This window comes from Protopterus annectens, chromosome 4.part1 (assembly GCF_019279795.1).
Source record: "Protopterus annectens isolate FY-2018-M chromosome 4.part1, PAN1.0, whole genome shotgun sequence".
Taxonomy (NCBI): domain Eukaryota; kingdom Metazoa; phylum Chordata; order Ceratodontiformes; family Protopteridae; genus Protopterus; species Protopterus annectens.
The window spans coordinates 755,149,232-755,168,556 of record NC_056734.1 but is presented as its reverse complement, the minus strand read 5'-3'; the positions used below and the strand labels follow the sequence as shown (position 1 = coordinate 755,168,556).

The following is a 19,325-nucleotide window of genomic DNA, read 5'->3' as shown; positions in this document are numbered from 1 at the left end:
TAAAAGTATAATTTTTGTTTCAAGGTCAATGTTAACTCTTTTGATATACAAGTTATTTCCAGAACACAGCTGGACAACATATCAAAGCAGCCCCTTGTACACTTCAATTTACAGTCCAAGTTAAGACAGAAAATAGGATCCTGCTTAGAACTAAAACAGAGCCTCCCAAATATGTCTGCCCTACAGGCATATTTTTCTGCAGTCTGAATATATCAGTTGCATTCTTCATTATGTATTGCAAATATAATATGCCTTTAAAGTCTTGTTTGAGAACATGTTGCTACTACCAGTACTTAAAAATACAAGTTTAAACCACACCCATGTTAGATGAAAATTTGCAACTGTATGCCATGTTTCTGCTAGAAGAACCAACACTCTGGCAAGTATTCTAACTCATCAACTATACATATGGTCTTTTTTCAATTACACTCTCATTTTATTAGCAGCTCAGCACCCTACGTCTCTATGAATGCAGAGGTCTGTGATTCACAGATAAAGGAATGCTTATGGATGTACAAGATAAACCTTACACTGATCAATTACATTGCACTGGCAATGAAACAGTGGCAAACCACTCTGCAGTTAAAACATGAGAAAGGGCAAATTATTATCCCAGGGATAAAAATTTAAAGGGGAATATTCCAGGGCAATTATTTTGTCTCCGCTGTTGTTTTGTCTTGCCCAATCCATTAAGCTGTTTACTTAACATATTATGACACAGTTACAATTTGTCTCTCAGAAAATAACCTTGCTAAAAAGACCTCTACAGTCCAATGACATACCAAATTATCCCTGGTAATCCTCTAAAAATTCCCATCAGTGTACACACGACATTTACATCTTTTTGTGTATGTGTGCATGTGTTTATATGTTTGTTTTCAATGTGGTTGACTGCCACCATGTTTAGCACTGGTTTCCTGTAGGTTTCAAGTGCCTGGATCATAAGCTCATATGAGATTATTAGGCTATCGATCCAGAGGTCATTTCAAGCCTAGTCGTTTCATCCCAAATGTAACACCATAGAAGTGTTAGTTAATACCCAAGAATACATTTAGTAATGGCTGCCCATGTACAGGAGGGGTATGGGCATTATTCTCGGTAAGAATTTACAGTGCCCCATCCACTCGTCCAGGTTCCTCTTGAACAGTGTCATAGAGGTGCTCTGTTTCACATGAATAGGCAACCTATTCCAAAGACACGGCAGGTGCTGGGAGATAAATCTGTCCCTCCAGCATGTCCTATTTAAGTTGCTGGCCATATTTCGGTCCCCAAAATGGGAAGCCCTAGTCCAGTTTCATTTATGGATGTACAGCAAGTTCATCAGGTTTGGGTCTAAGATTGCTTTGTAAACAAGGCATAAGTCTCCCCTAAGAAGTTTATGCGATAAAGAGTATAGTGACAAGGACTTTAGTCTGTCTGTGCTCAGCATGTCTGGAGTACCTTGATCTTTTTAGTTAGAAACCTCCGAGGTCTCTCTAATTGCTGCACGTGCTTTGTACGGTACACGTCGAATGGAGTTCATAGGTTCATAGGTTGGTACTAGGCTATCAGCACTAGGGCCTATACAAGCCTAGCCATAACAATTCCCTGGCTATTTCTTCCCACACTGTTTACTTCCCTGGACCACTGTCTAGCAGGGCGACTGACGTGATCCCTGGGGTGAATTTCCTTTCTCCCATCCAATCGTCAAGGTTCCTTTTGAAGAGGGCCAAAGAGGCACTCTGCTTGACATGTATGGGTAATCTATTCTAGAGTCTGGGGAGTCTCTGGGTCAGGAACCTATCCCTCCAGCATGTTTTGTTTATTGTGATGACAAGGTTTAGATCCCTGGAGCATGTGGCTCTGAGGGATTGGGATGTCTTTAAGTATAGCATGTCCAACAGTTCTGGGTTTGACATGGCCTTGTATGTTAAGCAGAGATCGCCTCTGAGTAGACGATATGCGACAGAGTATAGCTGGAGTTTTTAAGGTGGTCAGCGTAGGGCATCTGCTTTAGGCCTGTGATTCTTTTAGTGAGGTATTTCTGCGGCCTTTCCAGTTGTTGCAGATGTCTTGAGAGGTACATACCAAACGGGGCATTGTAGTCTATAATGGGTCTAATGAGGGATGAGTACAGTGGGACAATGACCTCCTTTTTTCTGGATAAAAAGCCCTTAGTGATGAGGTGTGCCACATAGAAGGATTTCCTGACTGTTGTGGTGATGTGGTTATCGAAGGTGAGACCACTGTTCACCTGTGTCCCTAAGTCTCTTATCACACTTTCGGTGTTTAGTGTACTGCCACCTACATGGTAATTCATGGGTACATGTTTTTTCCCAAAGGGGATAACTATACATTTCTTGGCATTGAGCTTGAGCCCATGGCTCTGGCACCAAGCATCTGTTTCTGTAAGGCCCTTTTGTAGAGTATCCACATAATTTGGGGATTCAATAATGGCTCCCGGTTTGCAGTCATCTGCGAACTTTGTTAGCCAGAGTCCCTTAGTGTTGGCCTGTACTTCAGAGAAGTAGATGCCAAACAAGAGCGGTCCCAGGACTGAACCCTGAGGTACTCCACTTGTCACTTGTCTGGAGCTGGACTTGGAGTTGGCTACTTTTACAGTGTGGGTTCTATCAGTAAGACAGTTAGCAACCCATTGGGTGACGTACGGATTAATGCCCAGCTTAGTAATTTTATCTATGATTCCAGAGTGGGGGATGGTGTCAAAGGCCTTGGCAAGGTCTAGATAGGCTGTGTGGACCACCTTACCCTTGTCCATGGCTCTGGAGACTGATTCAAATAAGTCAATTAGGTTCAGGAGACAAGATCGGCCCTTCACAAACCCAAACTGGGTGGGGTCCAGTGTTTGAAGGTTGCCAATGTCTTTGTTTATAAGTTGCATGATAATATGCTCCACGGCCTTGCAGATAAGGCTCATCAGACTAATGGGACGGTAGTTTCCGGGATCCAAGCTGGATCCCCCTTTGTGGAGTGGGATAACTGTAGCTCTGCGCCACTCAGTGGGCACGAAACCTGAGGTGAGGCTATGATTAAACATGACACTTAGGTGAGGTGCCAGTTCATATTGTAGTTCATGTAGTACACAGCCCGGGGTGTCATCTGATTCCATGGATGCTGTATTCTTAGCTTTGGAGAGTGCATTTTTTACCTGTGTGGCCGTTATTACAGGATTTTGGCAATCTTCCGGTATTGAGATGGGCCATTAAGGGGGTGAGAGGGGGGTGAAGTTGGCACTGAATCGATCTGCCAGGATACTGGCAATATCCTTGGGATCAGTATATTTAATGCCATTCTGTTTTAGCTCAGAGCAGTTCTCAGCATTGCCATTTAGATTCTTGACATAGTTATAGAATGCCTTGTGGCTGTCTTTGGAATCTTTGGCAATTTTATTTTCGTAACTAGCTTTGGAGGATTTTATGAGGGATCTCAGTTTTCTACTGAGGCTGGTAAGGGAGTTTTTTGCATCCTGGGGATTTTCCTCTTTTCTGCAACAGTTTCTTCCTTTTGTTGTAAAGCTTGTTTATGGCAGGGGACCACCAGATTGGCTTCCTTTTTTTGGATGAGAGCATCTTGGTTCTATTTGGGATGGCACGATTCATGCATGAGTGGATGTGCTCGTACAGTGCCTTAGTGTAGGATTCAGCAGTTGAACTTTCAGTTCTCGTCTGCATGGGTGTCATGAAGTTTGTCACTTCTGACTTGAGTAGCATTAAGTTGGCTTTGGAGAAGTGTTTTATGGAGGTTTCCTTACTGGGGTGGGGGTTGGCTGTGGATGTTAAGGGTGATTAGCTTATGGTCAGACCTGACTAACGAGGGGGTGACCATAGGTGTGGAGGATCGATTTCCCATCCATGTTGGTAATGACCAGGTCTAGGATATTGGAGCCCCTGGTGGGACTATGGATTAGTTGATCCAGGGCATTGGAATTTATGAATTCCAAGAACCATTGGGCAAAGGTGTTGGTACATGAGTAGTTTTCCCAGTTAATGGCAGGGTAGTTAAAATCACCCAGTATTAGGGTGTTTGGGTCTATCTTAATATTTTCCAGTATGTTTAGAAAGGTGTAGTGAGAATCTTGGGGTATGGTGGGGGATCTGTATCAAGCTACAATTTGGATTGCAGTCTTACCTAGTGTTAGTTGCACCTGGAGAATTTCTTACGCATTGTGTTGGGCAACTAGCCTGGTGGTGTGAATATCCTTGGTGAATATTGACACTCCTCCACCTTTAGTGTTTTGGTCCTGGTTTGGTGGCCGAAAAGCATGGTAAGAGTTGTAGCCTGGTATTGCAGGGGTGCTCTCTGGAGCCTTGAACCAGGTCTCAGTTACTGCACAGATATTGATGTTCTCCATTTTTAGGAGTGCCTCGAGAGAGTGCATTTTGAGGTTTACATTGTTACACTCAATTATGGGCTGGACTAGTATTGAGTACAGAGGGGTTATAACCTCTTTTGCTCTTCAGGCAATGCTTTTAGTAATCAAGTGTGATACATAGAAAGCCTTCTTTACTACAGTAGACACATGGCCAAAGTTAAGGTCGTAGTCAACTTGCGATCCCAGGTCCCTTATCACTTCATGGGTACTTAGGGTATTGTTGTTGATTTGATAGTGTGAAGGGACATTGTTTGTGCCGAAGGGAATGATGATGCATTTCTTTGCATTCAGTTTGAGACCATGACTAAGACACCAGTCATTGGTTTTCAGAAGACCCTCCTGGAGTATACCGACATCATCTGGGGATTCAATAACTGCACCCAGTTTAAAATCGTTTATAAACTTGGTCAGCCACAGCCCCTTAGTTTTGACCTTAACTTCTGAGAAGTATATACCAAACAGTAGGGGGCCCAGCACTGACCCCTGTGACACCCCACTGGTAACAAATCTGCTGATTGATGTGGAGTGATCCACTTTGATAGTGTGTGTCCGATTTGTGAGCCAGCTGGCATCCCATCTTACAACAACGTGGTTTACATTCATTTTGCTAAGTTAGTCAGTAATGTCTGAGTGTGGGACTGTGTCGAAAGCATTTGGAAAGTCGAGGTATGCTGTGTGCACAGATTTGCCCTCGTCAATGGCCCTGGTCACAATTTTGAAGAAATCCACCAGATTTAACAAGCCGGATTTGACCTTGAAGAAGTCAAATTGCGTAGGATCCAGGATTTGGAGGTCACCTATGTCTTTATTTATGAGGTCCATAATAATGCGTTCCGTGCCCTTACAGATAAGGCTGATCAGGCTTATGGGTCTGTAAATTCCCTGGGTCTGTTGCTAGGCCACCTTTGTGGTGAGGAATAACTGCTGCTGTTCTCCAGTCTGCAAGATCACAGCCTCTGGTTAGACTATGATTGAAAACAGTAATTATTCGTGATGCTAACCCATGTTTTAGCCTGTTTAGAAAACAGCCTGGGATGCTGTCTGGTCCCATGGAGGCTGTGTTTTTTGCCCTGACAAGACTTAGATGACCTGTTCTTCAGATACGTGGGGTGGGAGGGATGTTTGTGGGAAGGTTTGTGATAGGTTTGGAGGGATAAATGGAGTGAAATTTTCCCAACCCTATCCACTAGCAGGTTTGCTATCTCTGTGGGGTCAGTGTGTGTGATACTGTTGGTCACTAGTTCTCCACATGCTTGGGCCCTACCTTTTAGGCTACGTACGTAGTTGTAAACGGCCTTATGGTTACCCTTGGCTGTGCTTACCAAGTTTTTCTCAAAGAAGGCCTTTGAGAATTTGACAAGTTGTCTTATTTGCCTGTTGAGGCTGAGGTGAGTGCTTTCCCATTGTTGGGATCTCACCTTTGTTTTCCTGGACAGCAACTTTTTGTGTTTATTGTAAAAATTGTTGATGCTGGATGTCCACCATGGTGGCTTGTTTTTACTTGGGGCACCAGCTTTGATTCTTTCTGGTACAGTCAAGTATATAGACTTATGCAAGTGACTGCACAGGGGTGTAGTGTAAGCTTAGGTGTCGTTACCACTTTCAGCTGGGGCTGGAGCTCGGAATGCATTTATACCTTCACCTAGGAGGGTATAGTTTGCCTTGGTGAAGTTTTTAAGTCTGATTTTGCCCACTGTGAGTTCTGGTGTTTGTGTAAGCTCAAAGAGGACTGATTTGTGGTCAGATTTAACTAATGAGGGTCCAACACTTGCGGTAGTGCATCAGTCTGACATGTTAGTGCGGGCCAGATCTAGTATGTTTGTTCCTCTTCTTGGGGTATAAACAATTTGTTCCAGGGCATTTCAGTTAAAGTCAAGGCACTTTTGCACTAGTGAGTTAGGGCTAACATACGTTTCCCAGTTGATGGTGGAATAATTGAAATCCCACATAATCAGAGTGTTCGGTAATATCTAGATTGTCTCCAGCATGGGAAAGTAGGCTTCATGCGTGTCATGACCTGTGCAGGTAGATCCATAACTGGCTATGTCTTGAATGGGATCTTAACCACTGTAACCTGAACTTGGAGTAACTCCCTGGAGTTGTCCAGTCTAACTAGACGGTAGATTAATTTATCTGAACTATAGATAGAAACACTGCCTCCTTTGGTTCTCATACATTAATTTTGTGGTCTGAAGGTGTGGAAGGCCAGAGTACTCAGAGTCCTTGAACCAGGTTTCTGCAATTGCACAGACATCTACATCTGCCAGTGATAGAAGTGCTTCCAGGGTGTGCAGTTTTTGGTTTAAGCTTCTAGCGTTTAGCAGCATGACCTTTATTTTGTTATGATTGGCAAATTTCATGTCTGCAAGTTTGTTTTCGAGACCTTGCCTAAAAAAGGCACTATGGGGAGGCAACAGCCTTTGCCAACAGCTGAAAGCCTAGAGGTGCCAGGTGCAAATTGCCTTTGGCAAAGCAACAAGGTTTTCAGTCATGGCTTCCCAGGCTGACAGGAACTGGATCCCCTTTGAATGACACCAAAAATTAAGCCAATTATTGAAATCAATCTTTTTTATACAGTGGCATCATTCTAGATGAGAATAGTATGCTGCTCAAGGCTAGGGACATACCTGCCTGGGACACGCACTCGGAGAGCTCAATCATGTCTCTCTTCATACAGTCCAGTGAGGTACATCTCAGGTCGTTCACTCCAACTTGAACTATGACAGAGTCATAATGGTTGCTGAGAGACCTGAGTGCATGTGTGATCTGATGAATCCTGGCACCAGACAGGTAGGTGACTGACTTTCTCCTTGACCAACCTTGTGAGTGTCCATAATGCTAGACTGAAGACTGTTATCACTCATTTTTCAGGATCAATCATATAGGAGCTCTGTGGATGGATATTTCTGCCTGGGGTTTTTTGTTGGTAGTTTAATAGGTTTCAGCTCACTAGCAGTATTTCTTTGCCTGGGAAAGTATAAAGAATGAGGGCTACACTAATGTGTTACAGCTCTATCTAAGGGAAAAACTTAATTAATCTGTCCGTCTATGGCGTACAACTGTGCAGTAGTGTGTGGTGCTGCGTACAAAGAAGCAGAAACCTGCTCAAATGCACACCTTAAATAACAGATAGGAATCAACTTTCCACATCTTCCAAACAGGATAAAGAAAGGTACTGGAAAATGAGTAAATGAATAATTGTGTAAGAAAATTGCTCTACTAGGGGACGCTTGCTGCACTCTGTGCAGACTTTTCACTCTCCCACTCTAACCAAATTTCTCCAGCTGCAGGTTTACCTATGTTTTTCCCTCTGCAATGTGAAAGGTAGCCAGTCCTTCCATTTTTTTTTGAGTCAGATCAAAAACTCAGTCAAGAATGTTCCATTTTATCATACACATTCAGACTATGGGAATCATGAAAAATCCCACTTGTTGCCAAAATGGACGGTTTCCATGACTGCAGGAAATGCAATTCAGAGACACATTAGTCACTTTGAGGAAATACTTCAATACTGGCTAATTTGTAAGCCCCTGAAATCTATGGTGTTATTGCTAATCAGGCGTTTAATGCAGTAATCACCACTGGCAGCCTATGCATTGCATTAGTGCAGGCATCTCCTACTCATTCACTCTCCCACACATAGAAGCACATACAAGCAGACATGCACCCCACCACACCTTTTACCTATCCATTAGTTTACAGAATGTCTCATATATAGCCTTTTTATTTTCCCTGCCACTCATAAATCACAGATGATTACAGTCAGTCAATAATGCCAAACATCACTGTTTCATTCTAATTGTTCAGAAAGTGCATTGTGATGTGGTATCTGTTGCTCTATTAACATTCAACTGCCACACGGTAATATTTAAAAGAATCCCCATGGGTGTTGTCTAGTGTTCTGCCTGGCTTTGTCTGGAAGTATTGCGCACAGTCATTTAGAGGTATGACAGCCACTCCCCAAACAGCCACCCACCAACCCTCTCAACTGTACTTAATTTTACAGAACATCTCTGATTTTACCTTATACCTGCCCTGTACCTCCTGACAGACCATTAGTCAGTCAATAACACCAGACATTAGAGTTTCATAATTACTATTGTTTAGAAAATACATCCAAGTTCAAGAGCTGCCAAAGAGTAGAGTACAGGGTTCGAAGCCCCTCCCCATTGTTAATATTCTGAAGACAGTTAGATTAAAATGTAACAAATGTTCCTAGTATCTACTATTAACCCCCCCTATTTCTTTTGTTCTGCAAAACTGTTGTTCTATTAACTTAAGTTAGTTTACATTAATATTTAAACAGTACACTCGGTGTCAGGAGTACTCCCCTACCCCAGCCCAGAATACTGCAGGATATGCTCATTAGTCTGGGTGAGTTCAGAGGTATGCCAACACTCCCCATGTATACACACACACACACACACATATATATATGTATACACACACACATATATATATCTATATATATATATATATATATATATATATATATATACACACACACACACACACACACACACACACACATTCATGTGTGCACAGAAAAACCCACAACCTCCACGTGATCGCATTCACAGATACACACACCCCTTCCTTACCTATCCCCCCTAAAGTGACAACCCAGGCAGATACACAGTCACGCACACTTACAGCCACAAATCCTTCTACATACACTCACACATGCAGCCATACACATATCCCACCACTAAACTCGCCTGCATTAACCTCTAATGCAATCCCACACATTGAAATTAACAGGAAAATGCAAACTTCTAGCCAAGTTAACTTGCACATCCAAGCAACTTTTTGGAATGTCATATTCAGCAAACTGATCATCAGAGGAGATGGCCCACCCTGGTGATCCTATAGACAGTGTAGGAACACTGCAGTGGGCCTGTCTCTTAATCAGAAAGAGCCATTGCCAGCAGTATCAGTCTGTATATTAGGGCTCATCACTGCCAGAGGCCCTTTCTGAATCTGGCCCAGAATCTCTAATATACCTTTACCCTGAGACATGAAATACATATTTACTATCCAAAAGCTTAGAAACATCTTATCCATACAAATACCTTACTTTGGACTTCTTCCTACATATTTTGTGATAGCAAACAATATTCAAGATAAACCTTCTGCCTGACATCACAGCCACAATAAAGTGTAAAGTTTTAATGAACTCATTCCCTAAATCATATTCTCAAACTTAATGTAACATAATTAACTCATACATCAAAAATAATAAAATAGCAACTAGAACAAAAATAATCGCAGATAAATTCCAAAGTTCCTCCTCCTCTTTAATGGAAGAAACTGAAAGCCTCAGTGAACTAACAGAAAAAGAAACACAGCTTAGTTACAGCAAATTGCATACCAATATAATCCAACCCCTTTCTCGCTCCCTTCTTTTGCCATAACTTCTTTTACTCCTTAATTCTGTCTTCATACATTGATCATGGTAGTCATCTATTTGCATACAATTCCAAAATGCCTTCTTTGCAATATATTCCTTCCTACGATATAATTCATCTAAGAGTTGTTTTCGTTGTCTAGTTAATGTTTTTTTTTTCCAGCCATCATAATAATATTTAAGAACTTTTTATTTTAATTGTATTTTCCTGCCAAATCTCAACAAAACTAAGCTCTGTGAAAGTGGTACCAATATACCAATCAATGTTTGCAAATGATTTTCCAGATCTCTTAAATGCACTTAACTGAGAACACAACCAAATATAAATTTGCAGGTTCCCTAATAACACTCCCAACATCACCAAATACAGGATACACTCCAGGGAACACGTTATTCAGTCTATGTGGAGAATACTACCATGCAAAAATTCAAAACCTCTCACAATAAGCTACTCATCTCTACAGCTGACATCCATGCTCAAGTGGTCAAATCAATTCCATCGTCCAACAAGTTTTGCTACTCCCTTAATACTTTCTTTAGCAAGCAGTTTAAGGTCTTTCAAAACTTTCAACTCTTTGACAAATGCTGCATCAGCCCTGGCTTCCAACACAAAAGTCATAAATATTGGGGGACTGAATTTTTCCTCAGATTAGTTTATTTTAATTTGTTAACCAAGACTAAGTAGAATATGGATTTCCCAGAACCACTGTCAGGCTCAGCCAGCAGAAACAGCAACCGTGGAAGAATTACAGAACAACAAACCAAAGTTGAGTCTATCAACTCAACCCATTTAGTAATTACATAGATTTGCACAGTTACAATTATGCTTATGATATGGAAGAAAAGTGTACAAGTTTACAGAATAAAATATATACAATTACAATTAAATTCATAATTTATAACTGTCAGTAAGCCTAATACCCTCAAGATGAGACAGAATTTTATTTTTCAAGTACATCCCCAGCTGCCTGCTGGTCATCAATCCCCTTCCAGCAAGCAGTCTCATTCATTCCCCATCACCAGGGTGGCAGGTGGCCAGGAGGGACCATCATTAAGGCATCCATTAGGGGAGATTTGGATTTTTTCATAAGTCTGACATTACCCAGTAACAGCCATTAGGCAGACCATGCAATGGGCGTCAGTACTCCACAACCCCTCATTTCCAACCATGAGTGTGTTCCCCTGAGTGAGCACCCTCCATCCACCTATGGATTGTCACATGCATCCCTTCCTGCCTATGCTGTCAACTGCACTTCATTCCCACTAGGATGACCTCACCCATTCTCTCCTGTTTGTACCACCAAATACATGAGCTGCTAACTGAACTCTGGCTCCTTGAGTTATACTCAGGGCTGTATCCCTCTTCTCCACCAGCACAGGTCAGACAGGAACATGGAGTTAAGCAAATGGAAGAGAGTAAAGGCAGAAGATGGTGTATATAGGAGTGGTAGGAGAAAAGGGGGGTGGTTGAGCAGGACAGCAGTAAGGAGATACAAAGGTGATAACATGAACAGGGTGTGAAGGATTTTCTCTCTGACTTGTGTATTACTTAAAAGACTGAAATGGGGCAGATTAACATGCGATTTTAGGAGTTAGTGAACTATGTAATGCTGTAATGTTGGACGCAAGTATATGAGACCTCTTTGAAAAGGGACTGTGTTACTTAGGATCTGAATTTAGACTGGAGGTGCTTTCATTTAATTTAGGGAGGAATTCCCATATTTGAGTGACAAGAACAGAAAAGCTATTAAAAGTGCAGTGAAGCTTACTTTTCAGTATTTGCAAAGAGGTACATTTTTGCTAGTGACTTTTAGGATGTAGTCCAAGAGTACATTGGGAGAACTGGCTTGCCAAGGCTGAGAAAGTGTTTAGATTTAGTAGATGAGTAAGGCACAAACTAGTGAACCTTGTAGAACTCTGGCCCCATGATGGACTGGAAGTCATTTAGTTATTTTAAGAGCAGAGCACTTACAGATTTGTCAGATGTATATGATGGTGGTTTGAAGGGAAATTAAGTTCTTTATGGAGGCAACATATAATTACAGGAAATCCAGTCAATACTACATATCTTGCAGCCCTAATTATTCCCTCATAATTGAATCTAAGCATATTGTACACTGGAAACTCAACTAGTTGATCCCAGTTCATCCAGTCATCTGCCTACCAAAGCTGCAGCCCAAAAAACAAATCAGTTTGGTCTGTCAAAATTTCCATCTCTTCAATGCACCCCCCCCCAAATCTTTTATACTGTGTACAATGGGCAATACTACTTCAGCTGTCTTCACATAACTAACATGCCAAACATTTATTTCTGTATATGTATCAACTATTTAATTGCACTTTTTTCACAATACCTCCACAGAGCTACCTGCTCACATTCTCATTCATTCTGATATGCTGAGGTAGGACATTTGCTTCCTTCTCTTCTTATATGATTGTATGTGCATTCAATGGAACTTTCTAATCTGTATTACTGCAAAGTATATTCCAAGATTGCATACACTTACCCCTCCTACCTCTCATGGCATTATCAGCCTGTAATCTCTGATCTAGTTCTAACCCCCAAATATTCCACCACAAAAACAATTTTATGTTTTTTCAATTCTTCATATGTTCTCGATAGTGATGCCTTACCCAAGTTATTTCATGTAGGCAGTATTTTTCATATACTGCAATAGTGTATAATTTAATCTCATTGCCCTAGTTTTAGTAGCATTAAATTTCGTAACCTGGAAACTTAACCAAAACAAGGCAGAGGCCTGGGATTTCCAAGATGGCTGCACACTGATCAAACACTGCAATTTCAGTTTGCCCAGTGTGAAAACAGAAACTGAAAAAAAAGGCCAATGAAAACCTCAGTTTGGGTAAAATTCAGTTACTGGCTAGTAAGTACCTGGATGACAGCAAAGAATAAATCTGGAGAACCTGAAAGAAAATAACCAGAAAAGGTGAAAAGAAAAGACTGACTGGAAAGAAACCTGCAGATGTTCATCAAAAAAGCAATTCAAGCTTCAGCTTTGTACAAGAGATGGCTTCCAGTAATTTAGAGAAAAACTCAGACATGATTCTTATAAATGGAAGATTAAAGGAATATATTGTCACAAATAACACAAAGCTGGAAAAAATAGAATAAGATTTACCTAGCTATTCAGATAAATTGACAACACTGCAAAACTCAGAGACTGAAATGAAAAAAAATGCTGGCTGTTTATGAGGATTCCTAAGAAAAGCAGTTTCAAAAAATAGAAGTTAGAAGACATAGCAGGCACAGAAAACCTGAGGTTTTCTGTTGAACCAAAGAAACTGAAGGAACAGACTGTATTAATTTTATGAAAGCACAAATAAGCAGCTGGGTTAGTGTTCCACAGCAGGATTTGTTAACTGAAAGGGCATATTGAGTGTATGCTCCAAACCTGGCCATGAGAAAGCATCCAAGACCTAAATTATTAAAAATGCATTCATACCAACAGAAAGAGTTGATCCTGACAAAACTGCAGCAGAAATTAAAAATACTAAAAATTGGAGGCAGCAGAGTATCTGTGGAAAATGATTATCCATTGTATACCAGGCAGAAAAAAGAAAATTTATCCCAGCCATCAGGGAACATTGAGAGGAAAGTGTGATATTCAAGCTGCTTTATCCGGTTTACATGGATTTGGTCGTACTGCCAATTGTTAAACAGGGTGTTCTCCGAACTTAAATGTCGAAAATTTAGATGTCGAACGATCGGTCTGTCGTATAAAATTTGACATTCGACATTTCCAACTGCTCCATCACCTAAACAAGCGCTACCATGGGTCAAAAAGGGGGGGTGTTTGGCGTTTCAGCATAATTGCATTCGCAATTATGCCGTACTGGCGCTCTGCAGTTCGACAATGTGTGTTCGACAATTGGCCTTATGACCAAATCCATGCATACCGCTTTATCCAGCTGTCTTCAGAATATTTTTTTCCTAGATGATCAAATACATTTTTGGATGTGGTAAAGGCTAAGGAGGAAATAAAAAAAAGGTTTGTCCAACAAAAAGTAAGCTACCAAGCAGAAGAGGACTCTGCTTCTCATTCTTCTGACAATTAAGCTCATAGAGAGACTTTACCAAAATGTTTTCCAAAGACAATTGCTTGAGAGACAGAAAAAAAGCAGTTCAGTAGTTGAATCAAAATTACCTTGGAATTGAACCAGAGTCTGATGTTGGAGGATGGATCAGGAAGACCTGCAACACTGAAATTAGTAAATAAATAGGAGACTATAAAGCATCAATCATATTAGTGAAATATGGCTTTGCCAGGAAAACTGGTTCAGAAGGACTGGAATTTTGTTGATTTTTTTAAACTTGTGGCTGGAGTGTAAAGCATATACCCTACTTTGTATCATTAATGCTTAGAATAATACTACAGGAAAAAGATGTAGCTTTAAGTAAAACTTCATTCTTATTAGTAACCGTATAAAAAACACTTCTACTTTATAATAGAACATACAGTTTATATCGTGTTTTGTATAGTGTGCAGTTAGGTGTATTTTAAATGTGTGTATGGGGGAGGAGGGACTTTTCAGTGACTGTTGTATATGGTAAAAAACATTAAAAGTAAACAAGTACTTTTACTTGGTTTTAAGAAATATAGGATCAGATTTCAAAAAGTCGTTCTCAGTGTAAATCTGCCCTAATTCTGAAAAAAATCGCTCTCAGTGCAAGTGTCTTACTTTCACGTCGATAAAAAGACTTACACTGAGGGCCAGATTCAAAAAAACCTGCTCTCAGTGTAAGTGGTCACTTACACTGACAGCGAGTCTTTTGCAATTGGACCGATAGGCTTTACACTATAACAAGATTAACTTGCTTCTGTTTAGCCTTTAAGTTAATAAAATACTGTGATCTTGGGCTTCTGGGGTTGGGGTATAAAAGTATATGGATTATATGTACAACTACGATGATAATTTCCCTTGTTCTTACAAGTGTGGCTTGTCTAGATTAATCTACTTGGCTTAAACTATAAATATTTTTTTAACACACAGGCTTGAAAAATAAGAGAAAATGACTGCATGAAAAATGCTAAGTTTCTTGCATCTGCAAAGATTTTGTGTGTGTTTTTGTTTACCCCATTAGCAAGTGCTTTCAGTGGGAGACATGAAGATGGCTTGCCAGGAAAATATTGTAAATTATGTTATGAGTGAAATTTACATCTTCAAAGTTGTTAGCTGTTTTTTTCCCTTATTGCTAACTACTTTATGTAATTTAACTTTGTTTCTAATTGTTCTATTACTGGAGCTTTTCTCCTTGGGTCTCTGCTGAAAAAGGGCTATTGCCCAGTCAGACTAACCCGGTCAACAAATGCCAAGTAAACAAATAAATAAATAAATACTAAGGTTAATTATGAGGATATATGAAGGACCGGAGGCAAGAATTAAAGTGAGACAGTTGCTCTTAGGTAAGTTGTGTTTGAATAGAAGAACCAGGCCGGGGTGTCCTCTTTCCCTTTTCTCATTTGCTTTATCATTTAGCGCTATTGTAAAAGAAAATAAGGGACTCAGAAAAATCAGTGATATAACTGTTATGATAATCAAGAAAAGTTGAATTTGTAGATACTATTTTGATGGTAAGCAAGAAAAGCTGAATTTGCAGATGATACTATTCTGTTCTTGACAAATCCAGAAAAGGACATTTTGGCATTGTAGAACATTTTGAGGCAGTTTCAAGTCTTTTCAGGATATAAAATTCTTCTTCTTCTTTCGGCTTTTCCTGGTTAGGGGTCACCATAGCGGATCACCTGTCCGCTCATGATTGGCAGTGGAGTTTTATGTTGTCTAGTTGCAGCCCGGCGCCCAACCTTCCACAGAATTCACACACATGCACGCACTCACACTTTCAGGATATAAAATTAACAAAAATAAAACAAAGGTTATAGTCAAAATTGTGTATCCACACATGACTTGGTTCAGTAATGCTGGTATATATGAGGATTTGATAAGATGAAGTATTTAGGAGTGTGGATTAAAAAGGCTTCTGTTATGCCAGCTAAGGATATGTTGGAAGAGACTAAACAAAATATAATAAAAAAACTAATAAACTGGAAACTCTTGTTTATGCTACAGATACCAAGATACAAGCAATGAAAACGCTTTAGTCCCTTTATCAACCGGGGAGAAGTTGTGGACAATAAGGAGTTGAAAGAATTTATCTGGGAGGGGAAGAAGGCACAAGTTAAGTGAGATAAGCTGATCTTCCAATACAAAAAGGTGGTTTAGGACTACCAGATTTGAATTTATATCTTAGAGCTATACAGTTAAGGCTCATATACATAACACAAACATATGGTTATAATTCAAAGTGGAAAGGGATGATGATGATGAATGGGGGAATTCAAGAAATAAGAAGTGAGATTTTGTTTGCAGATACTTTCATAAAGTCCCAGAAAGTATTCTAAGAATAAAGCCAACACGGGAATAGAGAAAAGAGATTTTTGCCAAAAGGAATAACTGCAAGTAGGGGTACTGAAAATAGGCAAGAGGGGGATGGAATTCATAAAAGAAAACTGGCAAAGAAATCAAGATATTGGGAGTAAATAACTAGAGAGGGAAGGGTAATGTAGTGGAGTGAGGCAAAGAAGAAGTTTGCACTGCAGGTTAGAGACTGCCTTCCACATCAGGGATTGATGTCAGAATATAGGTAAAGACAGCTCACTTTCGCACTGCTGGCAACTCAGCTGAGCACTGAGCAATGTCGCCCCACTTTTCATCCCTGATCTTCTATAGTATAAGTCCCCTTGTTAATCCCACAGCAAGAGCTAATCTAATTTTCCCTCTCACAAATTAGTACTTTAGAATTACCTGCTACTATGGACAGTCAATTTCCCAACACTTCTCTAGTCAGCCTGATTGACATAGGCATCCTGTGGCAATATAGAAATTGCCTCATGTATACTGAAACCACTTACTCCTAAATCAAACAAATACAGTATGCGAGAGATGGAATTATACCATGAAGCTAGAATCAGTCCTTTCGCATAAACAAGACATCAAACAGGTTGTCAGCACACACACCTCCCCACTCACACAAGATAAGATCAATACACAAACCTACATATGCGGAGGCACTCACTAAGAGCCTATCAAAAGACCAGAGACCTCCCAAGTGCAAACACCTACACATACTGGTACACAAACATAATCCACCACTACACATAACACATACACATAAGTGCCTCGGCAATTAAGCCCCTACGGCAAAACACCTAAAAACCTAATGTCTTAGTCGTAGACGACTCAAAAGTGAGATACACAGATGTCCCCCTCATCAGGATGGACAAGGAGAAGGTCACAGTCAACTACCTGTCAAGTGCCAAGATCCGTCAAATCACATGCACTCTTCAGGTCACTCAGCAACAATTACCATTATGACTCTGTTAAAGTACATGTGTTAGTGAATGACATGAGACGTACCTCTCTAGACTATATTAAGAGAGACATGACTGCACTCTCAGATTATGTGTTCCAGGCAGGTATGTCCCTAGCCCTAAGCAGCATTCTACTTTAACCTAGGATGATACCACATACAGACAAAAAATGATCGATTTCAATACCTAAATTAGCTTCTGGTGTCACTCTAGGGGGATCCAGTATCTGACATCTTGGGAAGACATGGATGATAGGCCATGCTGCTTTGCCAGAGATGGCCTTCACCTGTCTCAAGGCTTTCAGATACTGGCAAAAATGCTTGTCTCGCCCATAGTGCCTTTTTTAGGCAATGTTAAAACAAAAAAAACTTCTGACATAAAGAAATCCACTAGAGACAAACTTAAGGTCATGCTGCTTATTACTAGGAGCCTAAACAGTAAACTGCATTCCCTGGAAGCACTCCTCACCTTGGAAGGATGTCTGTGCAGTCACTGAAACTTGGTTCAAGGCTGCAAAGAGCACCTCAGCCATACAAGGCTACAATGCCTTTCACACTTTCAGACCTCAAAATGAGAGTGAAAGTACCAAAGGTGGAGGTGCATCCATCTTCATTAAATCCAAATACACCTCAAGACTGGTAAAGGTACAACTCTCTTGAGCTACACCAAGTCCAAATTACTATAGGCAAAATACCCTACCCTCATCTCTAGTTACAATTCACCCACCATGAACCAGAGGAAGCAGACTGCCTACCTGAGCTTGTTAGAGTTACTCAGTATACAGGCAAACACCTTGATCATCGGAGATTTCAACTATCCATCGACTGGACAAATTACACAAGCACAAACATGATCACTTTGAGGTTCCTGGATTTTGTTAATTCAAATGCCTTGGAACAGTTGGTCTGCAAAATCACTAGAGGCTCAAATGTCCTAGACCTAGTGCTCACCAACATGGGGGTCACTGCACTACTCCCTGTTTGGTGCCCTCCCTGGTAAGCTCAGACCATAAATCAGTCTTTTTTGAAGTAAAGATCAGACCTGACACCTCCAAATAAAAAAAAATCTGAAAAATTTCTCCAAAGCGAACTATAGCCTACTAAACGATCTGACAGGAATAAAACCAGGTCCTCCTGAAAAAACAAGTTACCCTGATGGACTGTAAGTATAAATAAGCTACATAACAAAAAGAAACCAATATCTAAGAGCAAGAGGGAACTTACTAACAGAGGAAGAATACCCTCCACAGCTTGAACAAGCAAATCAGATATGTTGTAAAGTTCTCTAAGGCTAGTTATGAGACTAAATTAGTATCCCTAGCTAAAGACAACCATAAGGCATTCTTTAGCTACATCCAAAATCTAAAAGGGAATGCATAGCTGTGTGGCAAATGTATAGTGGACAGTACCACTCACAATGAACCTGAAGAAATTTCAACCTGCTAGCTGACAGATTTGGCAATAACTTCACCTCCCTGTCCTCACCAGCCATACTCCAAAGCATTCCTGACACCAGTCCTCTACGGAGCATCTCGAAAGAACAGGTCATACAAGTGCTCTCCAAGGCCAAACATAATACCTCTATGGGACCAGATAACATCCCAGGTTGCTTACTAAACAAATAATCTAAAACAAGACCTAGCTGAACCACTTGGCACTCTCTTTTACCATAGCCTGAGCACTGGCTTTGTTACGGCAGAGTGGAGAACAGTAAAAGTAATCCCCTTGCACAAAGGGATCCATCAACCGACCTAGGAAATTATCGACCCATAAGCCTAACCAGCATTACCTACATGGCCGAAGAAAGAATCTTTATGTACCTTACCAACAAGGACACAGGCAACCTTCAAACTCTTGACCCAACCCACTTTGGTTTCATCAAGTGTACAGCATGCTTATTAAACCTATGGACTTATCCAGGGATTTGGTGACATTCTCAAATAAGTGCAAAGTAGTACATACCACCTATCATGATTTAGCCAAGGCTTCTGACACAATCCTCCACTCAGAGATCAATGAGAAACTCTTCCAGCTGGGAATTAAACCATACATTACTAGATGGGTAGCCAACTGGCTCACTGACAGAATGCACACTGTCAAAGTTGGGGAGTTCATCTCCACCAGTAGACCAGTTACCAGTGGTACCAGGGAAGTAA

At 40.6% G+C, this 19,325-nt stretch overlaps 1 protein-coding gene across 1 annotated transcript in view; it reads right to left on the bottom strand.

The window, feature by feature from the left end:
- Positions 1 to 19,325, bottom strand: part of CCDC150 (coiled-coil domain containing 150) — a 2,807,665-nt gene that overhangs the window by 2,761,587 nt on the left and 26,753 nt on the right. The window lies entirely within an intron of this gene.